Raw genomic sequence first — 23,056 nt, 5'->3', positions numbered from 1 at the left:
TGAAAGAGTGTGGGACTGGGACAGGTGAGAGCTGGCCTGGCTTCAATCAAAACCATTTCTAGCAAGGGTTTTGTACTGACATATGAGGGGCTCACTATATTCTGCTTTGTGTGCTAAAGTTGGAGCAACTCCAAACTAAAAAAAAAATTTAAAAGAAGATGAAGAGGAGGAAGACTGTGTGGAATAAAAAAGCCCAAAGAATTAAACTTCCTGTAAGTGCTACTGCCTGCTGTGCTTTAAAACCCACAGGTGCAAATCCAGGATTCTTTGAACCAGGAGAGCTTTGCCTTGAGCTTTGGTGTACCTACGCTTCCAGGTAAGGCCACTTCTTTGCTGTCTTTACAGGTCCTGCAGCTTGGCATGCTTGCAAATTTCCTGCAGGTCACAGCAGCTGCATGAGGAACATGTGCCATCCTGAACAGAGCAGGAGGGAAGGTGCAGCAGGGAAGTTTGCCAGAAAATGGTCCAGTGGAAGGTGTCCCGCCCATGGAACCAGATGATGTCCATGGGTGTTGGAATTGAATAGTCTTTAAGGGGTCTCCCAGCCTAAGCCATTCTACCATTCTATAAAAAGACACCATTGTGGTAAAGTGGGTAATGTTGTATTATTGTGTCTGGCTCCTTCCTGTCCTAGCTGCACCTTGCTGCCTGCATGAGCACACAGCTAAATCAAAGCTAACTATGCAACTCCCCAGCAGCAGACCAGCAGACAAGGTGACATAATTGGGGTCTCCTGGTGGCTGAAAGACTTCTGAGAGAGCAACTTGCTCACCAGCTTCTCTGGGGCTGGGTCATGACGGAGTTTCTCAATGCAAAACATGGCCTTCAGAAAGACCTGGAGCTTCTGAAAATGGCTGTGTTGTATCAATAACTGAGGGAATCACAGAGCTAGAGGGCAAATACACAAATCCCTTAAGATATAGCATCCATGAAAAAAAAAAAAAAAGAAAGAAAGCAAGAAAGTAAAACAATTTTAGTGTTCTTTCAGCACTGCCTCTTGCATTTACTCCAGCACACTATATTTGGTATGGCTGTTTCTGTAGGAGAGCTAGTCTCTGACAAGTTCTCATGTAGAAGTACCAAACCTCCAGGGAGTTTAAGGCAGCTTTTATTTAGATCCACGCTTTGTTATGATACCAAGTTTAGCCTCAGTCATGCTGCTTACTGATATTCCAGTGTCTGTGGCTGCTCACAAGCTCAGGGTCCACATTTCTTGGGTTTCATTGATTTCACAGCATCACTGCCCATGCAAAACTCTGCTCCTGTTAATCCAAATCTTTCACTGTAGCTCAGATGCCTGGAGATGGAGAGAGGGTGGTGGCAATGACAGCATGCAATGTGCACTGATGGGGACAGGAACATTGTGTAGCTGTCAGCACAAAGAAAGGGAGGCTCATCTTGCTGCAGCAATATTTGGGACAGAAGGCTGGAAGATCAATTTAACTCCTTTGATGTGTCATATCTTGCTAGTAAAGGTTTAAATGCTATTTCTGTCTGCCACATTGATTTTCATTATCATGGATCCTCTTCCTGAGGTAAAGAATTTCTCTCACAGAAGTTTCCTAAACCTGTTTAGCTTGTGGTGATGTTATGTTTTAAATTACAACACAAATACCTGCATGCGTATATGCACCAGCTCTTATTATTCATAAGAAATCTGTTTATGGCACTGTGTAATTTTAGTATTCCATGACAGCAGCATTTAAATTATGTTTTTTCTTAAAAAAAAAAAGGAAAAAGAAAACAAATCATAATTCATCCAGCTTGCAAGTACAACATCCTGTCTGTTTGCCCCTCTTCCATTAATCTGGAGACTGGGAGGCATTAAGTGACGCAAGACCTTTGAATCTGCCCCCTCAGAAAGTCTGACAGCTCAGAAGACTGTACGTTCTCCATTATTGTTCCAAAATATCAGCTTGCACACTCCAAAACTATTTAAGAAATACTGATTTAATCATATACTCCCCCACATTTTTGCAACTGCCATCACTACTGTGGGTGTTAATATGCTGAGTGGGACAATTGTGGTGTTTTGCTGCTCTAAAGAAATTTTTTTTCCTCATAAATTCCAGGAATGGGTTCTTTCTGCTGTTTTAGCTACTTCATGTAACAAATAACCTTTGCAATAGGAGAATTTGGCTCATCATGCAGATTTGTGTTCTTTATAAGTGGAAAATAATAGCAGACAGTGTTCCTCCTGTGTCACTGCTTTTATTCCAGTCAAGATTGATAAAATATTTCTTGGAGAGAAACACACAAATCAGTCTGCATGGGAACCCTGACGATGATGATGACAATGACAATGATGACGATGATGATGAAGAAGATGATGATAAGCACAAGTTTGGGGCTGACATTTTGGTGCAGTGCAGTTCCTTCCCTATGGCACTTGGGATTTGGCAGGTGAGGCTTGATAGGAGACCAGTGAAAGTCCTTAAGGCTGAGATGAAAACCCTGCATGGTGTTTCTGCTGGAAGAGCTGGAAGAGCCTGAGTGTTCCCAGAATAGTACAGTTCCTCTAACATAGCTACAAGCAACACATCAAGCTCCAAAGAGATTCTTTTTTTAGGCTTGGATCTAAGGAGGTGGGGAGGGGACGAACAGTAGAAGGCTGACAATGACAAGCAGGCATTCATTTGAAGGAAAGTAATACATCTACTAAACTCTTAAAGACTAACAGCATAAAGCCTTGTCAATCCCATCACTTTCCCCAAATATAATAATGTCAGGATTTTGGTGTTCTTAGGGAAAAAAAGAAACAGCATAATGTTTAAGACTATAACGTAGCATTTTGCAGCCTTATAGTAATAACAAATGCAACACAATCTGAAAATATATAAAATAAGATCACTTTTTTTGCCTTTTTTATGGGCTGAGGTGTTGCAGTCACTCCTGCATAGTCATATACATCAGGCATGTGGTAGCATATGGAGGCCCTGGCAGTGTAAAAAAGCCACTGGATTTTGCAATAATTGCACTGTAACTTTATGAAATGTCCCATACAATTAGCATCCTACAACATACTTATTGTTTTGTATAGTCACATGATTTAATGCCTCTGGACAGCATTTTTGAAGGGATTATTTGAGTGTTCATGTTTTCCACTGCTCCTTGAAGAGCTCACCTTCCTAAGCAGTCTGGTGAATGCAGTTCAGCATGTCCCAGATCCTCCATGGAAAGAAAGGAAAGATCTTGTGGTTAGACCCAGACATTTCATTTTCTTAGGCATCACTTACTTACTCTCTAGACAGCTTGGTTCTCTGGCTTACAGCTGTGGGTTTCCCTGCTGTCTTGGTCGTGTGCAGAAAATACAATCCAATTACTTCTTCCATGTGGAGAAGATGCAGAGAGTCAGCAGTGATAGATAGATCCCTGCAGGGCAGAAAGACCCATCCTCTGAAAAATAATGAACCCTGTAGCAAAGGAAAAAGACAAAGAAAAAAAAAGCTTGGAAAAACACAGCTTACAACTGAAGACCCCACGGCCCTGAGTGAACTGAAGTTGAAAGTTCATGTAGTTTTGAATCATTGCTTGAGGCTCTCTTTAGAGTCAAAGGGATCTCACTTCACACACACTGGTTACACATTTAATCCTGCTTTAGCAGCTGCAATCAAGTCAAAAGTTTTTACTGTTTGGGAGGGTTTTGAGTGAAAGCTGATACCTCGTGTGGTGAGAGAGAACTTTCTTCAATTCCACAGACCTGAAATAATCAGTGCCACAGTGTGAGCTCCACTTCATTCTGATGCAGTGTAGGCCAAAACCTCTTTCCTAGTCCTGGATATTCTTCACAGAGGTGTGAGCCTGAACATTCCTGAAGCAAACACTGGCATTATCAATCACAGCAGCGCCTGAACAAGTGATCTGATTTAAAGAGTGATGAAATGGAAACTGTTGGTGCTTTTTCACCTCTGAACATCAGACAGTATGTTCACAGCTTTCTCTGGATGGAGGCATTTGATATTAGCCACTGTTTTGCAATTTTCCCTCTCTTCCATTAAGAAAGTAGGTGCAAAAACCTGGGTACCACTATTGGTTGCAATAAAAAGCAGTAAATACTCATTCATCACTGCTACACCAAGATCACATTAATTATAAACACAGGTAATGGGCTGTCTTTGATGTCATTGCATTCATTATTAGAATTTCTTTACCTAGTGTGGAAATCAGTATATTTGGGGATCTTCTTAATGGAAACAGTTCATTTGGATATGTATAAAATGGTTGATCTTGCAAAACAATGTCTGACTATATATTACTGAACTTCTCCCTCCTCCCCAAAACAAATTTTGCTAGTTATGTTTGTGGGGAAAAAAAATCATTCATTGTGTGGCAGAACACAGCTTGGAAAACCTTCCCAATGCTCGTTGCCAAACTTATAGATACGGTGATGTTCACTTTCTCTGCTTGCCCAGAACCCTGAACAGACACTATAAATTCAAGGACCCTCTCCATAGTGCATGTGCACTGGTGTAAATCACAAGCAGCAGCACACACTGTGCCCTCAGCAAAGCCTGGGCTGGGTGATGGCAGCCTTGCCCCCACAGAGGAGCAACTGCATCTGCAGATGGTTTCAGAGAAATCAGAAGGTGGCAGAAGAATAAGACTCTGTGACTGTGGTCACATCTTCCCAGATGTCCTGTATATCAAAATTTTTTTTCCTGGAGAAGCTGGCAAATTTGAAACACACACAGAGATATTTTTCAGCCAGTTTAAGCCATAGAGGGGAAGATTTGTAGGCTATGGAATAGGTGAGTGCAGCTTCAAAAACCTTTACCCTCTTTTTGTAGTCTGATGCCTAATGATGGTGAATTTGTTAGCATAAGCTTATTAGGCATAAGCATCTGTTTCCATCCATGATGGACCAACTGAATTGCCTCCAAGACTGCTGACATTCTCCTCTTAAAAGTCATTGGCAGCAACTGAGCAGAATCAAACTATGGTGTGGGATTTGTGGAAAGAGCAACCCACCATACATACATCCTTGCCCAGACAAGTTGCATTGCATAGATCTCATTTCTCTAGGAATTCAAACTTTAAACGATTTTATTTTTGCCCGCTTTATTCTATGCATTTCATTCAGCTGTGCTTCAATCACTCTCTGCCAGCCTTTCTTGCTCTTGTGAGGCTGGAGAAGTCATAAATATGGCAGGTCCCTTTGAGTGTTAATGCTGGATGCTGTCCATGACTGCTGAGCTGCAATATGTGAGCCAGCGATACCACAAAGACAGAGTTTATATTCCTTCCCTGTTACATATTTGTACTGTGTAAATCTGCAGAGCAGAAGAAATTTATAGCGAAATGAGTGGTCGTGGGGAAAGCAATCTCCATATAAAGCAGTGCCAGATACCTCTCTGTTTGGGACTCCTTCTACTGGGAAGTTCCCCACCAGGCTGAATGAAGCCTTCAGCCACTGCTGTTCTTTTTTATTGTGCCTCAGTTTTGTGCCTCAGTGACAGGGGGGTCACTGACATTGTTTATCCATTATTCATTTAGCAATGCCTCTGGGAAGCAACTTAATGTCATGTATTTTTCACTTACATGAATTGCAATAAACTGCCCTCTTCAAGCTTGCCTGCACTGGGAAAATTTTCTAAGTTCTTTTACAACCAGCATAGTTTAAACTGTTTGGAGGCTGCAGCAAGGACCTGGTAATAGACAGCAAGAGGTGAGTGATTGTTTTTTACCAATGTGGCTTCAGACTGTGGCACGAGCTACACTTACTAAAACATGAACTATTAAGACTACATAAACAGAAATATTTTGGCTTTGTTGAAATACACAGTATCTGTCTCCCTTGGACTGGAAATGCTTCTATTACACAAACTGCTCATTCTCCCTTGAAAGGCCTGGCTTTCAGTGGAAGACTTGAGTTTTTCTTGCTTTGCTTTCCTAGCCTTCTTCAAAGCAGGGTATTTTAAGTCAATATATCACTAACAAGCCCAGATGAGATTTCAGTGCAGCCTTTACTGTCAGAATCAAAATTACATGAAGTACTGAATTTTGAGGCAGTGATATGTGTGCCATCAAGAGGAGGCAGATTCTGATCTGGCCGGGTGAAATGCTCCCAGTTAAATCCCATCACGTGCAGGCCTCTGTTGGCACACACAGCCAACACATTCGTGCACTAATAAAACTGAGGGGTTGTAAAGAGAAAAAAAAATCTCTGGGTCTAATAAGAGGGATGTGAATAAACCATGGCTGAAAACATGGAGTGGAAAAGTTTGGTGGATACCCAAGAGATGGAGATGGTAGATCCTTTGTTGAAAGAAGGCAGCTGAGGATAAAGAGGAGGTGCTACACAGAAGGGAATACTCATGTCTGTCCTCAAGAACTCCTAATATGAGCAGCACATGGGTCATTGGATGTGGTGGATTAAAATTTATCCTGTAGTTGCAAAGATACGTTTTCTGAAGAAGCAAAATTTGCTGAATTTCAGCTGGAGTCAGATGCACGCGCTTCACTCCTTTAGACAGTCTCCAAATATAGGAGAAGCAAGGTGGGTTGTTACAGCATGAGTCCAAGTCCCTGTGTGAAAACACCTCCCTTGGCATGGGAGGCATTTCTACCTCAGGATAAGGCATGGCCAGAGTAGCAGAGGCCATGCCCAGGGAACCAAAATCAGTGAGAAGTGCTCAGCCTGTCCTGGGAGCAGCAGAAAGCCCTGCTTTTCCCACAGCTGCTGTATCCCCTCCATACTGGGCTTCTGGCATGAGGATACAGGGGCTGTGCTCTGCAATGTGCCAGGAATGAGGACACAGGGAAGAGGAGAAGGCAGGAAAATGTGGTTGTCTCTGAGCCTTTACCAAGCCATTTTCTTCCTGAGAACTAATCCAGGGCTCCCTGTGAAATCAGGAAGCACGTGGCCATACAAAGAGGCACTAGGACCATCCCAAGGGAGGCAGAGAGCCTCTTCCAAAGCAGAAATCATCTGTATTTCCCTTTGGTATTCCCACACCTTCTCAGATGGGCTATGCTCCCATCTCAGGCTACCCCTGGAGTGGGTTTGGCTTCCAGGGTTCCCACAGCTTTGGAAGACAGTAAAAGGCAACTGCAACTGTTCACTGACCTCTGCAAAGGGGCTGATTGGTCACTTTCCCTCCCCCTTTTCTTTCCAGGGCCAGCCATAAAGGAGATTTAGTAGTCTGTTGGCAAGGGTGCAAACCCAGGTATAATTTAGCTCATGAGGCCCTCTCTGTGCACTGAGAGGAACCAGCTTGTTCACATCTCCATGTCTTCTTCCTGACCAGGAGAATGCCTGATTCCCAAGCTGGAATTTCTGCCTGGCCAAGTGTCCCAACACAGGACTGTGGCCTGCTATGGAATGCCCCTGGAGGGAAGTGCCTGCCTCTCTTCTCTGCTCTCCTGTCCCACAGCCAAAGCAACCTTACACCTCAGGGTCAAAGCGTGGGGCTCAAAGTTAGGCTGACATGCACAGTCTCCCTTGAGCTCTGCACTGAGTGCAAAGGATGCCTGAGGGCACACAGCACCTTTCCATCATCCCAGAATTAGTTTCTCTGCAAAACACTTCTGAACTTGCAGACTATTGAGGGTGTCATGTCCCTCCTTCTTCTTGCCTCCAAGAAGCTAAGATTCTCACATAAAATTCAAATGAAGATGGTTTTTGGTGGGATACTCAGTAAAAAAAAGCATGTTGAATGGTAAGACAACAAATTCTTTCTGTCTATGTGAAACAAGTTTATGTGGTCCTCAGTGCTAGACTGCCCAGATTGCCTGCTATCTAATGAACCCTTATCTTGCCTCTACCAAACACTTGATATAATCAAGGCTTTACACATTTGCTTTAGTCTATTCTTACCTCAGCTGACAGGGTGGTGAGAACTGCCTTACTAATTCTCTTGAGGCATTCCTGGTGGCTCTCCAGGTTGCTAAATCATCATCCCTGCAGATCCTTTCTGAATTGGTGGCTTAAACCCAAATTCCATTCCCTCCCTCAGTTGGATTACAGGATGGGGGGCCAAGGAGTTACTCTGAACACCATGATAAAGGCAGCAGGCCCCTGTCATCCTTGCACAGCCACTGCTGAGGCACAGGTTTGCAGTGGGTTCAGTTCTCCCTATGCAGTCATGAAGCTTATGGGCAGCACAACACAGACCATGAAGTCAGAAAACTTCCCTACATTTTCTCCATGGAAGACAGATGTGTAGGTGGATTGTATTTTTTTTTTTTTTTTTTTTTTTTGTCTCGGAAGCCTGCAGCTTGATGATTCACCAGCACAAGCTTTGATGACTCCTACCCTCCAGTGCTGTTTCCTGCTCTATGGTTACACTGGCTGCCCAGCTGGCAAGCTGAGGGGGAACCTGCAGCTTGCAGAAAGAGAGGGTGTGTGAGCTAAAGGAGCCTTGCAGTGAGCAGAGCAGGCTGTCACTGGTGTGTCATCCACTTTTAATATGATCAGGTGTCCCTTTGGACAGTGTGTCTCCCATGTGTACTGCATGCTAGGCAGTGTATTCCTGTGGGATGCAGAAATATGGGAAAGCAAAACCCTTCTGAGGCTTTTTTGGAAGCTGCTTGTCAGTATCCTCCCATCCTGGCCACAGGGGCTGTAGTCCCAGGTGGAATCAAAGATCAAGGTTTTTCCCAGCATGTGGACCGTGCCACCCCAGCTTCCTGCTGTGTCCTAACTGGAGGTACAGCTCCAGCCATAGCCCTGTGAGAAAGGGGGAGCAGGGGATCCTGCTCTGCCACAAGCAGGCATCCATCCAGGCAAAGCAGGGAACAGCAGCAGCACTCCAGCGTCAGCCCCCTGGAAAAGGGGCAGGTCCTCCCTAGAGGGAAGGCAGGCTGCAATGCCCTTTTAAGTGGGAATTTGAAGCACCTGTATTATATCCACAAAATATCCACACAATAATAATGGATAACATAATATCAGCTGTGGACTACTGAGGAGAAAACAGCAACATTCCTTCCCACAGATGCAAGGTTGATATTTTTTATCCAATTTATTTGCTGTACTTAATTTACAATCTTTTTCATGTGGCTGTGAGAATACTCACCTAAGTGCGAATTACAAATTCCATTTAAATACCTGTATTTATTTTCATTCTTCCCCTTTCAGTAAAATTTTTGGTGGCAGACAAGCTTCTGATGGAAAATTTTCATACACATCTCTGGGTTTTATTTTATCTGTTATAAATTATTCCATAGCCAGATATTGCCTTAATTGTTTACATACTAACTGGGGACAGATAATGTGTAGCCTGGGCTTTATTTAGCAACTTAAACTAAAATGTTACTGAGTAGCTGGTAGACAAAACATTACATTGTAAGGGTTTGGTTTTTTTCCCCTTCTCCTATATTTTACTTTGATTAAAGCTGTACTGAGGTAAAATTGCACATCTCACGCAAAAAGCAATTTACCTCAGCTCTTATTGAAGTTAACCGTACTTATTTGTCCTAGCATAATGTATTTTTCTAGCTGCATTCTAACTGCAGTGCTTTATCATATGAACCAAGCTAGATTTAATCAAATTCAGTTTGTGTTGTGAATTTTAAGACATTTGTTCAATTAGTTGGAATAAAAGCAAAACATTTGGAAGAAAGATTAAAGCTTAAAAATGAGGTTGCTAAGCTGGGCATCCAATGCTCCTTCTGCACCTTTCTCATCTCAAGATACTTCTCATGCTTGAAAAGGCTCCCCAGTCTTTTTATTGTCCTTTCTGTTCCTCAGATTGGTGATGATGCTCATGGGATGGGGAAGATAAGAGTTATTTTCAGGTTTCAACAGTTATTTTCAGGTTTCAACAACCAAGGCTAAGACCTGGTTGTTACTCCTCCTGTTTTGCCTGCCATGAGCTTTTTCTGGGCTATGATGGATGGGACCAGATTCAAACTGGGACCTTTCCTAATGTGTTGGAGTCCATCGGGAAGCCACAGTGCTGCTACCCAGTTCCTCTCTTAGACTTTCCAGTGCCCCTCAACTGCTTTCCTATTGCTCTCCTTGTTGCCACCTTGTGGAAAATTGCCATTATTCACTCATGTCAGCCCTTCAGACCTGGGTGTGCAGCCCAGTGAGACCAGCACAGGAGCTGAGGGACATTGGGGAGAAAGGTCAGACCCTAACACACCTTCCCAGCAAGCAAATTACTTTCTCCTCTCACCTCTCTATTTCTTCCCCTTGTTTGCACCCAGACAAGGGGAAGAAATAGAGAGGTGAGGTTATCATAATGGTTTTTGGGCTATCAGAATGATTTTTGCTGTGTTGTCCTGCCACTGAAATACAACATCCTTTAATTATTATTGTATTACTTTTGTCAAGAAAATGTTATGCTTTTTGTTACTATGCCTTATTTTCCTCTTACCTAACTTAGCTTAGGCTCTCAGTTTGAGTGATTGGAAAAGGCCATGGTAAAAAAACGGCGAGAAATAAAAATGTCTTAGTGAAGTCAGAGTCCACTCTCACAACAGAGAAGTGCAGTGTTTTCATATTTTGAGACAGTTTCTCAGACAGCCAGACAAGGTGACATTAAACAAATCACACTAATTACAACACAATTTATGTAGAGAGATTTTACTGGCCTGCTAATGCTTGGCAGGAGCTGTCAACTACTAATATTTCAAAAAAGAGCATTTCCAGCATTCACTTTTTTTGGGTCCTTAGGGAAATGGTGCAGCCTGTTGAGCTCCCTTGTTTGTGCCAAGGGAAGCAGAGCCCAGCCCAAGTGCAGATTTAGGGAGGGCTCAGAGACCACAGTTCAGGCCATGGCTTTCAGACAGAGTTACACAGACTGTGCTGCCACCCCAGGCAGATCACTCCTGAATGCACCCCATGCCAAACAAAATCAGCAAGAATTTCTGTGATCCCTGAAGGCTTTGCACCTCTCTGTCTTCACAGATGTCCTGCTGTGTGTGTATTGTGCCCAGAGGTGCAGACAAGACCCTGCCAGTCTGGGCTGGAGACACTTTACATGGCTGATGCCACATTATATGACTGAGGAAAACATCGTGCATTAGCTGCCTTATTAACAGACCAAGGATTAATCACTTAGCTATAAAACCTGACAGCAGCACCATGAAATTTGTTTCTCAGGAGCCTGTAAAGAGCTTTAAGCTTAAACCTGAGAGATATGCAGGGCTTTACCACCAATTCACTTAGTTTGTGCTCCTGTAAGATGGTATCTCCCCTCATCCAACCCCAGCTGGTGGTTACCCTCACATTCACAGAACCAACACAAGGGTATGGGGCACCCACTCCTCACCCACATTGGTGCTTACACCAAAGCTTAAACACTACAGTTTACAAGAAGCCTAAGAAGTGCTCAGGTGCATCATGCTGATTTTGCTGCAGGGACAACAGCAGCCTGGAAACAGCAAATGGCAGGAGGGGGAGAAGGCTGGTAATGGGCTCTCACTGTGAGGGTTTTCTGAATGAGTCTCAGGCATCACTATCTGGACAGGCCTCCACTCCATGGCCACTGATCACACACAGACATGGGAGACAGAGAATATTCTGAGTTGGAGGGGACTCACAAGGACCATTGAGTCCAACTCCTACATGAAGGACCAGTGTGTGGGAAAGCAAAGCTCTGGGTTAGACCTCTGACTCAGAGGAGAGTGAAGTGCAATGGGGAAGGGTCCTCAAAACCCTGCTGCTTAGAGCTAAATGAGCCCAGACCCTCCCTCTGCTTCTCTGGGACAGCTGGAAATAGATTCCAATTAGATAATCATCTCACTCTCTGGAAAACTAGAAATGCTCTGGCAAGATTTTCCTCATGTGCTCAAAGGAAGATGGTGTCAATCAGTGTGAGCTGGAAATTCTCAAATAGGCTGAGGGGTGACATGTCTTGCTCAGGAGGTGTGTTCAGATCCTTCTCTAAAGTGGACTGAACTCAGCTCTGTGAATTGGTAGTTGAATGCAGGGGTCCCCACACTCAGCCAAGTTGCTCTCATTCTCATTCCACAGTCATTCATGTAGCCCATGCCTGGTTTTGGTATCATTTGGAAATGTCTGCAAGCATGGGCATACCTCTGCAGAGCTTGGGCACCTTCTTTCTGGGCTTCTTATGTTTTGCCCTGAGCTAGATTTGCAAGCAACTCTGCATCTGTGCTTCCAAGGTTTCATGCTGCCCATTGGAATTTATCTCTGGTGAGTCCTGGATACTTGTGGAAGTTGCTCAGGAGGTAAGCTGTATTTTTGATATATAAAGGTCATAAGTACTCTAAATGGTGTATTTAACATCAGCTGGAGACAGGAACACCTTAAGGGGCCTTGGTGGAGGTGGCACTTTTTGCATGCATCAAGGAAATGCAAACTCCTGCCAACCATAATAGCACCATTAAGTCCTGCAGGACTTGTACACCCAGTGAGCATTTAAATGACTTACAAAAAAGAGATTTGAGGGGAAGGGGCAGGGTACTGCAAGGGACAAAGCCTCCATGGGGAATGAATCCTCCTGGCCTCACCAGGAAAAGCAGTTCCTGGGAACTGAAGATGATCAGCACCTTGTCTCAGCAACCTCTGGAACTCATACCTGACTACCATCACACACTCTCCTGCAGCAGCCACACAGAGAGCTCTTTTCCTCTACAGCTGTACCTGGTGCCACATGTGATTGTCACTTACTGAGTCTGGGCACCTTTCCACGCTTGACTCACAGTTAGTGCAGTGCTACAAGCCAACACAGCCCTCAGTCACACGAAAATTCAGCAGGACTGAGAATGTGTATAGCAGGGGAGAGAAATGGGTCAGAAGAGTTATTTCAAGCAGATGTCAAGAGGTGATAGATGCTGCTAGCAACACTAAGTTATCAAAAGGAAACACATATATATATCTTTTCAGAATAAAAAATGAGCATCTGCACTTCAACAGGGTTTAGTGATTGCTAAATAGCTCCATTGTCAAGTGAGAAGCTTTATGAACAGAAGGGTTTACATGAAGCAGTTGTTGTTTACACCTGAAACTAGTGTACAAATAAAGCCATCATTCTTTGCTGCCAATTCTCCTCTGCTCTGAGCCAGAGCAGCCTGTGGAGGCCCATGACAGCCCTCCCTGCAATTGTTCCTTGCAGGTGTAGCTTTTATGTGTGTTTGCTAATGGTTGTCCAGGTCAACTCACACACTGAGTCCCATTTAATTCAACAAAGAAATGTGTTAAGAAAAGCACGGAAGGCATTATTCACAAAAGGGAACTTTGGCCTTGGACAGAAAAAGGAGAACATGGAGTTAATTTTCTGCTTTGAATTGCCCTGCAGAGAAGCTTAGCTTTTTCCGGTGAGTGTCAAGAGAGACCAGGGACAGAGGACACCACGGACAGAAGTTTCCTTGTGCACCAGCCTCCCTTGCATGCCTTCCACAGACAGTAATCACAGCCCCACACACTAAACTTCAACTGGATAAAAACAAAGCCTAAATTGCAAACCACTAAAACATTAGTCTGAAATCCAATCTTCTTCTCCCTCCCCATTTCTGTACCTTTTATACAACCACCACCATCATCTCTTAAGGACACATGAGGTGCCTTCACCTTTAGAAGATCAGTCCTGGGAGTTGTGACCCTCTGGTACATCTTGCTGCAGCTGCACACCTCCTATAGTGGCAGACCTCAGCTGCCACAGCAGTGCTGGGGAGCCCTATGGACTTCAGCACCAAAATTGTCCTCTGCCAGGTGTAGAAGGAGGCAGCAAGCTCTGAGTGATTGTGACCCTTAAAGCCACCAGGAGCCTGGGGTGGAAAAGTGCCACTGATGGAAGGGATGAGAACGGAACCAAGGGACTAAAACCCTTCCAATGCTCACTGGGGGCTTGCATGACCAGAAGGAGCACAGGGAGGTGGTGGGGAGGGAGGAAAGTCTGAGAAGGGCAATAAAGAGGGGAGATGGGGGCTGGAGTAACCCTAGGAAGAAGGAAATGGAGGAGCAGAAAGAATTAGCAAAGCAAAGAGATATTGATGGCAGTAGGAAGCATCCTTATACTGTGCTGCATAATTGTAACACAGTGTTGTCACAGCTACACATAAAAAACCCCACAAGCTGGATCATAGAAAAACTTAAAATGTGCTGCTTAAAACAACAAGTTTGGCCCTTTTTCTTTTCAATTCTCATTGAGGAAAGAGGACTTTGGTCATGTCTTCAGGACTTTTTTTCTAGAAATTAACATTTAAGAAAACAATTCTCACCAAGCTGTGTGACTCAAAGAACTGGGGCACTGGGGAAAACATCAGCTTACACAAACCTTACCACTGAACAGCAAGCACTAACGAGGGGAGGATTAGGTTTTCCCTGGATCTGCCTCTTTAAGTTCCTGGTGGCTTTGATCTAGCAGCAGAGAATTGACGTGGGAGGACAGATCACATACTCCCTCCTGGATACTTTCCTTTTGTAGTTGCATGTGATGCTGTCATTTAATCTTGACTAGAAATGGGAACTGATGGTTTCTTTTTTTGTGGGGAGCATGGATAGGTCCCATGCAGGCATTCTCAGGCATCCACAGTTTTGAAGAGGCAGTGGGAAACTGGGTCCAGCCCCCAGCTATTGTGGCATCAGGAGACAGTTTCCAAGCAGAGTTATGCTGGGGCTCACTGCTGCCTAGGCACACATCTGTGTTGGTAGCAAAAAGCCAAGACACAGATCCATACCCCACCTGTGAAACACTACAAGGTACAGTGTTGCCTCCCTGGCAAGCTTTGGTTAGAACTCAGAAACTACTGACAAACCATGAAAGTCCTCAAACTGTGTCTGGGAAAAGTTTCCAAATGGACAAAGAGCATCTATCTTAGAGAAATGTGGGCTCTATCCAAAGCCAAAAAAATCCAGTTTCCCATTCACACACCAAGTGAGGGTCAGCCCCAGCCTTCAGATTCACAAAGGAAAATCCAGATCTCTGCATCCCTTTAGACAATGAAAACTAATTTGGTCATTTAAAGATAATCCAGATAAAATCAAGCTCATCCTAATCTTTCATCCAGTGAGACATTTGATGTATTTGAAAGTTTATATCATCTTTTAAAATCACTGTGGCTTACTTGTAAAGTCTGAAATCATCACATATATAACAAATCCCTCCATGGAAGTTCAGTTTCTTAGAATTAAATTAGAATAGGAGGTATCTGTAGAGACAGATACACAAAATAAAACAGGCAGGGTGGCTTACAGTGATGTATATTGTCTGTAAGGGAATACATCAGTAGTTCCCCATATAAAAAACGCCTTTCTATAACTATGACATGCATTAAATGACACTTTTTAATGCATTTTTTTCTTCTCCAGTAAGAAAAAGTGATTTCCCTGGATATCACATTTTCCTGAGCCAAAGCCCATGGGTGGCATTGTCATCTGTCCCACTGTAAATATTTCTGTTAGATCTCTTTCTGAGGACTCTTTCTCCAAGCTGACATGATCAAAAGCAACAAATACAATATGTCTTCAGTTTGCTTCCTTGCTTACAGGTGTTCTGTCTCCTAAAACATATCTGACAATCATGATGAGTATGAGCTGGAAGACATCATCTTTAAATTCATTAAGGAATGCATTTTTATTATAAATTAGACTACAGATCTTTCTGTTAAAGGTAAACCATCCACTTTTCCATTTTACTTTATACAATACTGAATATTTTCTGAGATTTGATAGATCACCCAAAGCCACAGATACTCACATCAACTCTCAAACAAGTCTTCATTATTCCTTAGAATTCTACTTTTTCCCAAGAAAAAAGCCAAAGCAATAATTTTTGCCAACTATGTTCAACTACATTTAAACTATTGATTACTCAAAAGTTTAGACAGTTAAGACACCACTAGAAGTGAAGCAGCTCCTGATGACACCAAGCACCACTCTCTAGAGTCATGCTGGCTCTGTTCAACTTTTTCACCCCAGGAAGACAAAATACCCCCCTCCAAGAGATAGCACTACTCAGTTAGAAAGATTTTCCATCAAACACTGTTGGCAGAGATTCGGCAGAGGCCCTTGTTGGTACAGTCCCCTGTTCAGGAGCTCTCATGGGCTTGTGTTGAGGCCCTGTGGGGCTCTCCATCACACCCCCCATCGCTGAGAGCTCCCTTTCCCTCTGCTCCAGCTCCACTGGGTGACACTGCTTGTCCTCTGTCTTCTTCCACCTAGGCTTGTATCCAGCATCTGAGAACATTCTGCTGACTGAGTTTCATCTGCACATCGACAGGGGATTTATGGCTGCCTCTGCATGGCTTCCTAGCTGTACCAGCTCTGGTTTCCCACTCAGCATCTTCTTCTCCTTGACTGTGGATGGCAAGAGAAGCCAGTCAGCAAGCCCTTTCCTTTTTCAGCTGTTTCCCAGCAAAAGAAACATTAGCATGTCAGACTGCCAGACAACACACCACAGAGATTCTCCCACATATTGCTTCTTTCTTCCTTTTTTCACATCAAGAGCTAAAGAGGTGGGTGACAGTTTTCCAATGGAGGAGGGGGGAAATTATGCTGAGCACTGCTATTGTGACCTCTCTGTCTTTTACACTTGAGCGGGAAGGGGCCCTGCAGTGAGGCACTAAAACCACCAGCCTATTCACAAAGCCCCTAGGTAATTAGTCATTAAAAATAAAATAAAAAAAAAAAAGAAAAATAATTGCAATCTGCCAAGAGAGGAGAGAGGGCTTTAAAAGAGTACACCTTTATAGCCATAAATCACTAAAGAAGAAGAATTACAGGATAATGTACAAAAGGTCAATGCAATAAAAGCAGTGAAAGAGACACCTGAGTTTCCTTGAAGTCACCAGGGAAGCACCTGTGCTCGGTGTGCTTGCTGCATATACATGTAGCTGGATAATTGCTTGGTTAGGAACTGAAATAGCAGCATGTGGGCTTCATCCAAAGGAGCAAGTAGACACACAGAAAAAAAAATCACCAGTCCAGCCTTGGGCAAAGTTTTGTTGCATGCAGAGTAGATCAACAATTTATTTCTGAAATTTACATTTTGTAAAGCATAAATAAGCAGGGAGGATCAGCGTGCACTCCAGCAATGTACATACCCTCTGACAGACACTGTGTTTGGCTCACTGTAATGAGGGCAGCCCCAGAAACAAGACTACAGTACCTGCAGGAGCTGTGTGCTCTCACTTTGCTTTTTTTTTTAACACACAGCTCGATTAATCTGAAGGTTAACTTAATTAAGTAAAGCTCACCTCCTTATCAGGCTCTTCTAGGCTTTAACAGCACACCGGGTACTCTGAGGCCATTCATTAGGCCCTACAATGTGCCTCTCAGCTTGGTAAATATGTGCTAATTGCATTTCACTGAAGGGTTCAGAAAAAGGCAGATCAGTTAAGGCCAAAGTTTTGAATGTCTGGACTTGGAAGTTGTGTAGGGAACTCAAAGAAAATCTGGGTCAGAGAATGAATTCCAATTCCACAGCACCTGTGGGACCATGGGAGGAGAAGGTGACCAGAAATGAATCCTTGCACAAAACACCAATTTGTGTGCTGCACCAAGCTCTTGGGGCTGAGGCTGACTGCAGAAAAAGCACAGCCATGCTGCCCTGCAGCTGGGAGGCCCCAGGGAGCCAAGGGCTCTGGGACACTGTGATAATTGATACATATTGTTTCTGACCCATTTAAGGTCCTGCTTTCCTCTTAGAAAAAAAAGGAGTGCTCACACCCATCAGCTTGTGTCACCTCTGGCAGGGTGGTCACAGTGCAAAGCCCCATGGAAGCTCTATGTGCCAACACGCCAAGTGACAACAGGCCTGTGCCCCTCTTGCATGCCAGTGCGTTGTTGACAGTGCAACATGGAACCCAGGGCCGGGATGCATGCATGTGAACACTGGAGACTGGAGGGAACCATCTCTTGTTCTTACATGAGGGAGAGTTTGTGCTGCTGTCCTACAGTCATATATACTGCAGCAAAAGAAACCTGAATGAACTGGACAAGGTCACCAAAAGAGAAAAACAAATCTGAAAGAGGGTTTTCAAGGCATCCTGTCTTGAATCCATGGCCCAGTTACAGTCTCCCTGACTGTCTGCACATTGCTTACCTCCATTTTATTTCCCTTTAAAAGACAAATGTAGCACTTATTATTGCAAGGAGTGCAATGCCATAATCAGGTTAAGGAAACAATTGACTGAATGCTGACGTATAGTCCTAAAAACTTAATTCTGAAAAGCTTCAGTTTCCCATTAGGGACACTTGTCTTGTTTACAATGTCACTTCTGTTACAAGTGCTTTTAAGAACAAATACTTCTGGGAATGAGAGGAGCCTGACAGTCTTATGAATTTGGCATGCAAATTTGCCAGGCAGATTCAGCCTTTGTTCCCTTCCCTATCGGTGCTAATAAAAAAAGAAAGTGCATTGGCCTTGTTTGAAGAAAGAAAAAGAAACAAGGGAAAGAAAAACATGGAGAGAGGAGAGGGGAGGAGAAAAAATGGACCTAGAGCGGTAAGAGGAGTTAGCAGCAGAGGTAAGAAGAGGTGTTTTTATATCACTAGTACACTGTCTCTGTTAGCATTATGCCAGTTCTGCACCTGCCTTGAAAATATATTCCTTGGTGCTGCTTAATTACTGCAGTTGCTGAAATTTCAGAGACAGAAACATCTCATAATAATCCTATTTTCATCTTCTCTTCAGCATTTTCAAGAATGCACCATCTCCCACCCCAGCCAAACCAGTCATATTAACCTTTTCCAGCTTACTTCAGAGCTTCCTTGGGAATTTTATACTGATTTACATGAATCAAAATGGTTGCTTTGAAAGCTGATTTTCCCCATATGCTGCTGCTTTGGACTTAACCTCAGGAGTTGGTTAGGATTTTCACTTTCACATACTAGAACAGAATCCATGTTTTAAGGACACCTTTCTCTCGCTGTCATGCTCATATTTACCTAATTTTTAAACAAGAAAACGTTTCTTTTGAAAAAATGAAATTTGTGGTAGTCCCAATCTCTCCAAATTTGTCGTAGAGGAGCAGCTACATGCACCCTGACACTGGAGAACAGCAGCCAATAATTGTGGAAGTGAAAGTGTCTCTTCACTGCCTCATCTTAGAGGTCTTGGGAACACATGGATTTGCAACTCTATGGAGTCTCTCCAATCTTAACCATTTATGAGGGACTTTAGATGATGTCCATTTCAGTACCTCTGCCCTCAAACTAAATCATGTGTATTGAGCAGCCTAACACAAGTAGCAGAGCTCTGCATGGAGTGCTGACTCTTTTTCTAAAGTGGAGCCTTTGGCACGTGAGGTCTCATTCAGCCAACAACATAGCAGAGGTCAATGATTCAAAAGTGTCCTCTATAAAACAAGAAGGACCCATTTTATTGGCAAATCACCAGCAGCAAGAGATTAAGTTAAGCCTGCAAATAATGAAAGCATGACAAAAGCATGTGTTTTCTACCCTTGATCCCTTTATTATGTTTCCTGGTATAAAAACGAAAACCTGCATCCTTCCAGTATTATCCTTATTTTTAGAAGAGCTAGAGTTCTGCCCTGAATTTTGAGAGGATGACTTCACAGTAAAGAGCCACAGGGTTTTATGCAGACCTCTTGTGGCTCACTGGAAAGGTCAGGAGGAGAAGTCTGCGTAAACCCATGTAGCTCAGGGTGGTATGCCAGCAAGCTGGAGCTGAGAAGTACATACTGAGGTAGTCATGTAAACAATCCTGTAAAGCAAAACAAAACAGGAGCAGAGCTGGAGTCACTTTGTTGAAAGAAGTGTAAGTGGAAATATTTTGCCAAGCTGTGTGGGACTGCCAAACCCACAAATGATTTGAGACTCCCTCCCGCTGCAGGGCTTGGAAAATGTTTTCTGTGTTAAGAGCTACATGTGCTCCTGGAAGCCCATAGTTTAGCCTAAAAATCAGTCTGATTAATTCATACACAGGCTAGATGGGAGCAACAGACTAGAGATGGGGGAAAAAAGAAACTAATTAAGGTAAAATACACTTGGGACTTCTGTGGTGGTGAAGATACTGGGTGCTATTAACAGTCAGTGAGATTGATACTGGGGCGCCTTTAGAAAAGTCAGCAGATAATAAGAAACAGCATTAAGAACAAATTGAGGTGGGTAAAATTTACTGCTGTCTCCACTGAGACTGTAAATGGAAAACTTGGAGAGAGCTGGTGAAAATGCTAAAAGAGGCCAAACAAACAAATTCCACTAGCACCAGCAGAGTGGTTTTAAATCATGTCCTTTAATAATCTACCATTCGCATTACTGTAACATGTCATTGCATTATTCTGGTCTGCAAACAATTGTTGAGTTCCCAACTTCTGCTGCTGGAAAAAATGATGACCTGGGGGAAGGAATTTTTGTAGTAAATACCTCAGCATGAATAATAAGATGAGGTTATTTGAGCGACTGCTCCTTGAAAAATTAGCCTAACTTCCTAATAACTGTACTACATAGCTTAAAGAAATCTAATTTTATCTCTGCCTCCCACACAGCAAATCTCCCTATCACATTCTTTCCTTGCTTCATTGCTATTTCTTTGCTTTATAATCACCTACTTAAAAGATCGGGGATAATATTAATAATGGGCAAATTAGATACACAGAAAAACAATGTTTTCTGTACTTCCAGAGATATCCAGCATGACTGTCATTAAACCAAAACCAAGGCTTCAGGAAGGAGCACAGAATCGTAGGCAGGCAGCAGTGGAACAGGGCAAGGACTCTGGCTAACTTAGTGTTGAGCAGACAACATTAGTCAGCGTTGCAATGCTGAAATATTTAACAACGGGAGCGGCTCTCCCCTTCAGCATTTTTCTCCCATAAACTAATTAGGCTATAATATTATGAGCACTTCCTTTGAGGCTAGGCTTTCCTCTTAGCATGACTCTTGGCAGGCTGGGCAAAGCTGGGTTATCGCTGTGATGAAAAAACTGGCACTACATTTTGCCTCAGTCTCCTTTATTATTTTTTTCAAAGTTCTATACAAAGCCACTCACATGCCCAATGGCTCAATCTCACTTCCAATTAAGTCAATGATAAAACTCACATTGACTTAAATGGAAGCAGGTTTGCATCCCAAAGGCTAACAGTCAAGGCTTTTAACAGTCAGACGACTAATAGGGAAAGTAGAAAGAGTTAGAAAATGTCATCATCTTCTCTTTTCTTAGGAGCAGTAATTCAAAGTGAATAGAGTAGGCATGTTCGATTTGAAATTATTTTCAGGGAAAAAAAGTATGTGGTGAGTCTATTTATAATGCAGTGATTCAGCTCTTCTTATAATACTTGGGGATGGTTCCATGGCAGAGAAGAAGGCAGCACATAAGAATTATTGACTCTCCCTTTAAATAGTTTGCAAGGACTTTCTTAGCCCTTACTATATTCAGCCCTTACTATATCACCTAGCCTGTGCACTGCTAATAAAAGGTTTTGGCCAATTAACTTGGTTATATTGGAGTCCACTGCCGAAAAAAGAGCAAAAGACCTGGAGCGCCCCAGATGCTTCCTCAGCACTGGCTTCTGCTATGGACAGAGACCATACGAGGCCAGGGAAAAAGAAAATTTTGTTTTTCTTTTTATAACATTGGCAAAATTAAGCAAAAGAAAGAGATTAGATTAACAATGGCTGCATTAATGTTAATTTTCTTGCTTGAACAAACATACTTTTGGAGCAGGAAAGGTAATCCATAAGTAAAAAAGCCTTTGAAGACAGCCAGGCAGAGACACCCAGCATTTAAATTTCCCATCAACCTTTCACAGACAGATAATTCCACTCAACCTCCCCAGCCTCAGTGTGATTCCCACTCCTCACAGAGGGCACAGGCACCCACACAGAAGCGCAGCCCTCAGGGAGCAGTGTTTTAGGTGGTGATACCAATTTCTCATGCCTTCTCCCTTCTCCTCTGTCCTGCAGAGGACAGGGATGCAGGGGTCAGAGTGACTGAGCTGCAGTCCCCAGCACACAGGGGCTTTTGCTGGCAGGGAGTGACGAGGGAGGACATTGCCACCAGGTCAGGGTGCTGCAGCGAGTCAGCCCTGATGGAGACTCAGCTCAATTCCAGCGTGCACACAGCTGGACAGCTGCCACAGGAGCCCTGCAACTCCCTGCCTGGCACTGCCCCAGTACACACAATGGAGGCATGCTGGGGAGGATGACACCATGGAAGGTTTGGAACCTTCTGCCAGCTGGATTTGGCATTTCTTTAGGACACCCATGACAGCCACAGTTGTATCTGCACACTGTGTGCTGGAACAGGGAAGCCTGGCCTGGCCTGCCACAGTGTTGCAGGTATTTTCTCATTATTCTGGGTATTGTTTGTTTGTCAGCTGGTGGATGCGTTCCGTAGTTATGTCTTTCATCTCAGAGCCTCTTCTACCCCTTTCTTTTCCCCTGCTAGCAGAGTAGAAGGAAATGTGTTTGCCTTTTGCAATGTTTATTATCAAATTCAAACAGAAAACACTGAACTGTGGCACTGCCTGAATAACCTGGTGTGATACACCCACGCAGGAGGGAGAGGTAAAGAGAACAGCATTTGTGAATGACATTCAGGTTCAGCTTGCAGGTTTGTAACTCTTCAGAAAAACAGAAATGACTCCTGCAGCAAAGACAGTGAGCAAAGTTTCATGACCCATTCCTTTACAGGGAAGCCAGGTGGCTCAGCAGAATTTGATGGAGTTGCTCTGGAGGAACACGAGGGAAACAGGTGTCTCTGACATCGGCTCCCAAATATTTGCACCTCTTCTCTCCTCAGCCCATGATCTGGAGAGTACACCTGCACACACCCACACATACTCTGTTTTTGTCTCCTTTTCTGCACCACTCTCTACTTCAAACCCTTTTTCATTGTCATGGCTTCAAAATAGTACCAGCCCCCTTCTGCAAATAAAGCAGAGATTGTGGCTTTGCATTTCTGTGCCAAATGCTAAGGGCCAACGGCATTTCAAACATCCATAAAGTTGAAATAGTAGGTCAGTACAAGTACACACTGCAAAATCTGGAAGAGGAGGCAGTGCAGTCTTGCAGGATGTGGGTTTGGATTTCCTCCTCTTCCTCTGTCCCTCCATCAGCCCCTGACTCTTCCTCCTTCCCTCCCAGCCCCCTTAGAACAGAAAGACTGACACTGGTGGCCTTTGCCCACTCACATGCTGCCCTAATGGGATACCCTAATCCCAGCCTGATTCTATCTTGCTC

The 23,056-nt window shown here is 43.6% G+C and overlaps 1 long non-coding RNA gene across 2 annotated transcripts in view; it reads right to left on the bottom strand.

The window, feature by feature from the left end:
* Nucleotides 1-23,056, bottom strand: part of LOC135444238 (uncharacterized) — a 79,083-nt gene that overhangs the window by 10,054 nt on the left and 45,973 nt on the right. For both annotated transcript variants that reach the window (XR_010439184.1, XR_010439185.1), the window contains exon 3: nucleotides 3,241-3,413. This is a non-coding gene — a long non-coding RNA (uncharacterized LOC135444238). The remainder of the gene's footprint in view (nucleotides 1-3,240; nucleotides 3,414-23,056) is intronic.

Source organism: Zonotrichia leucophrys, chromosome 2, assembly GCF_028769735.1.
Source record: "Zonotrichia leucophrys gambelii isolate GWCS_2022_RI chromosome 2, RI_Zleu_2.0, whole genome shotgun sequence".
Taxonomy (NCBI): domain Eukaryota; kingdom Metazoa; phylum Chordata; class Aves; order Passeriformes; family Passerellidae; genus Zonotrichia; species Zonotrichia leucophrys.
This window is presented reverse-complemented; position numbering and strand designations above follow the sequence as displayed.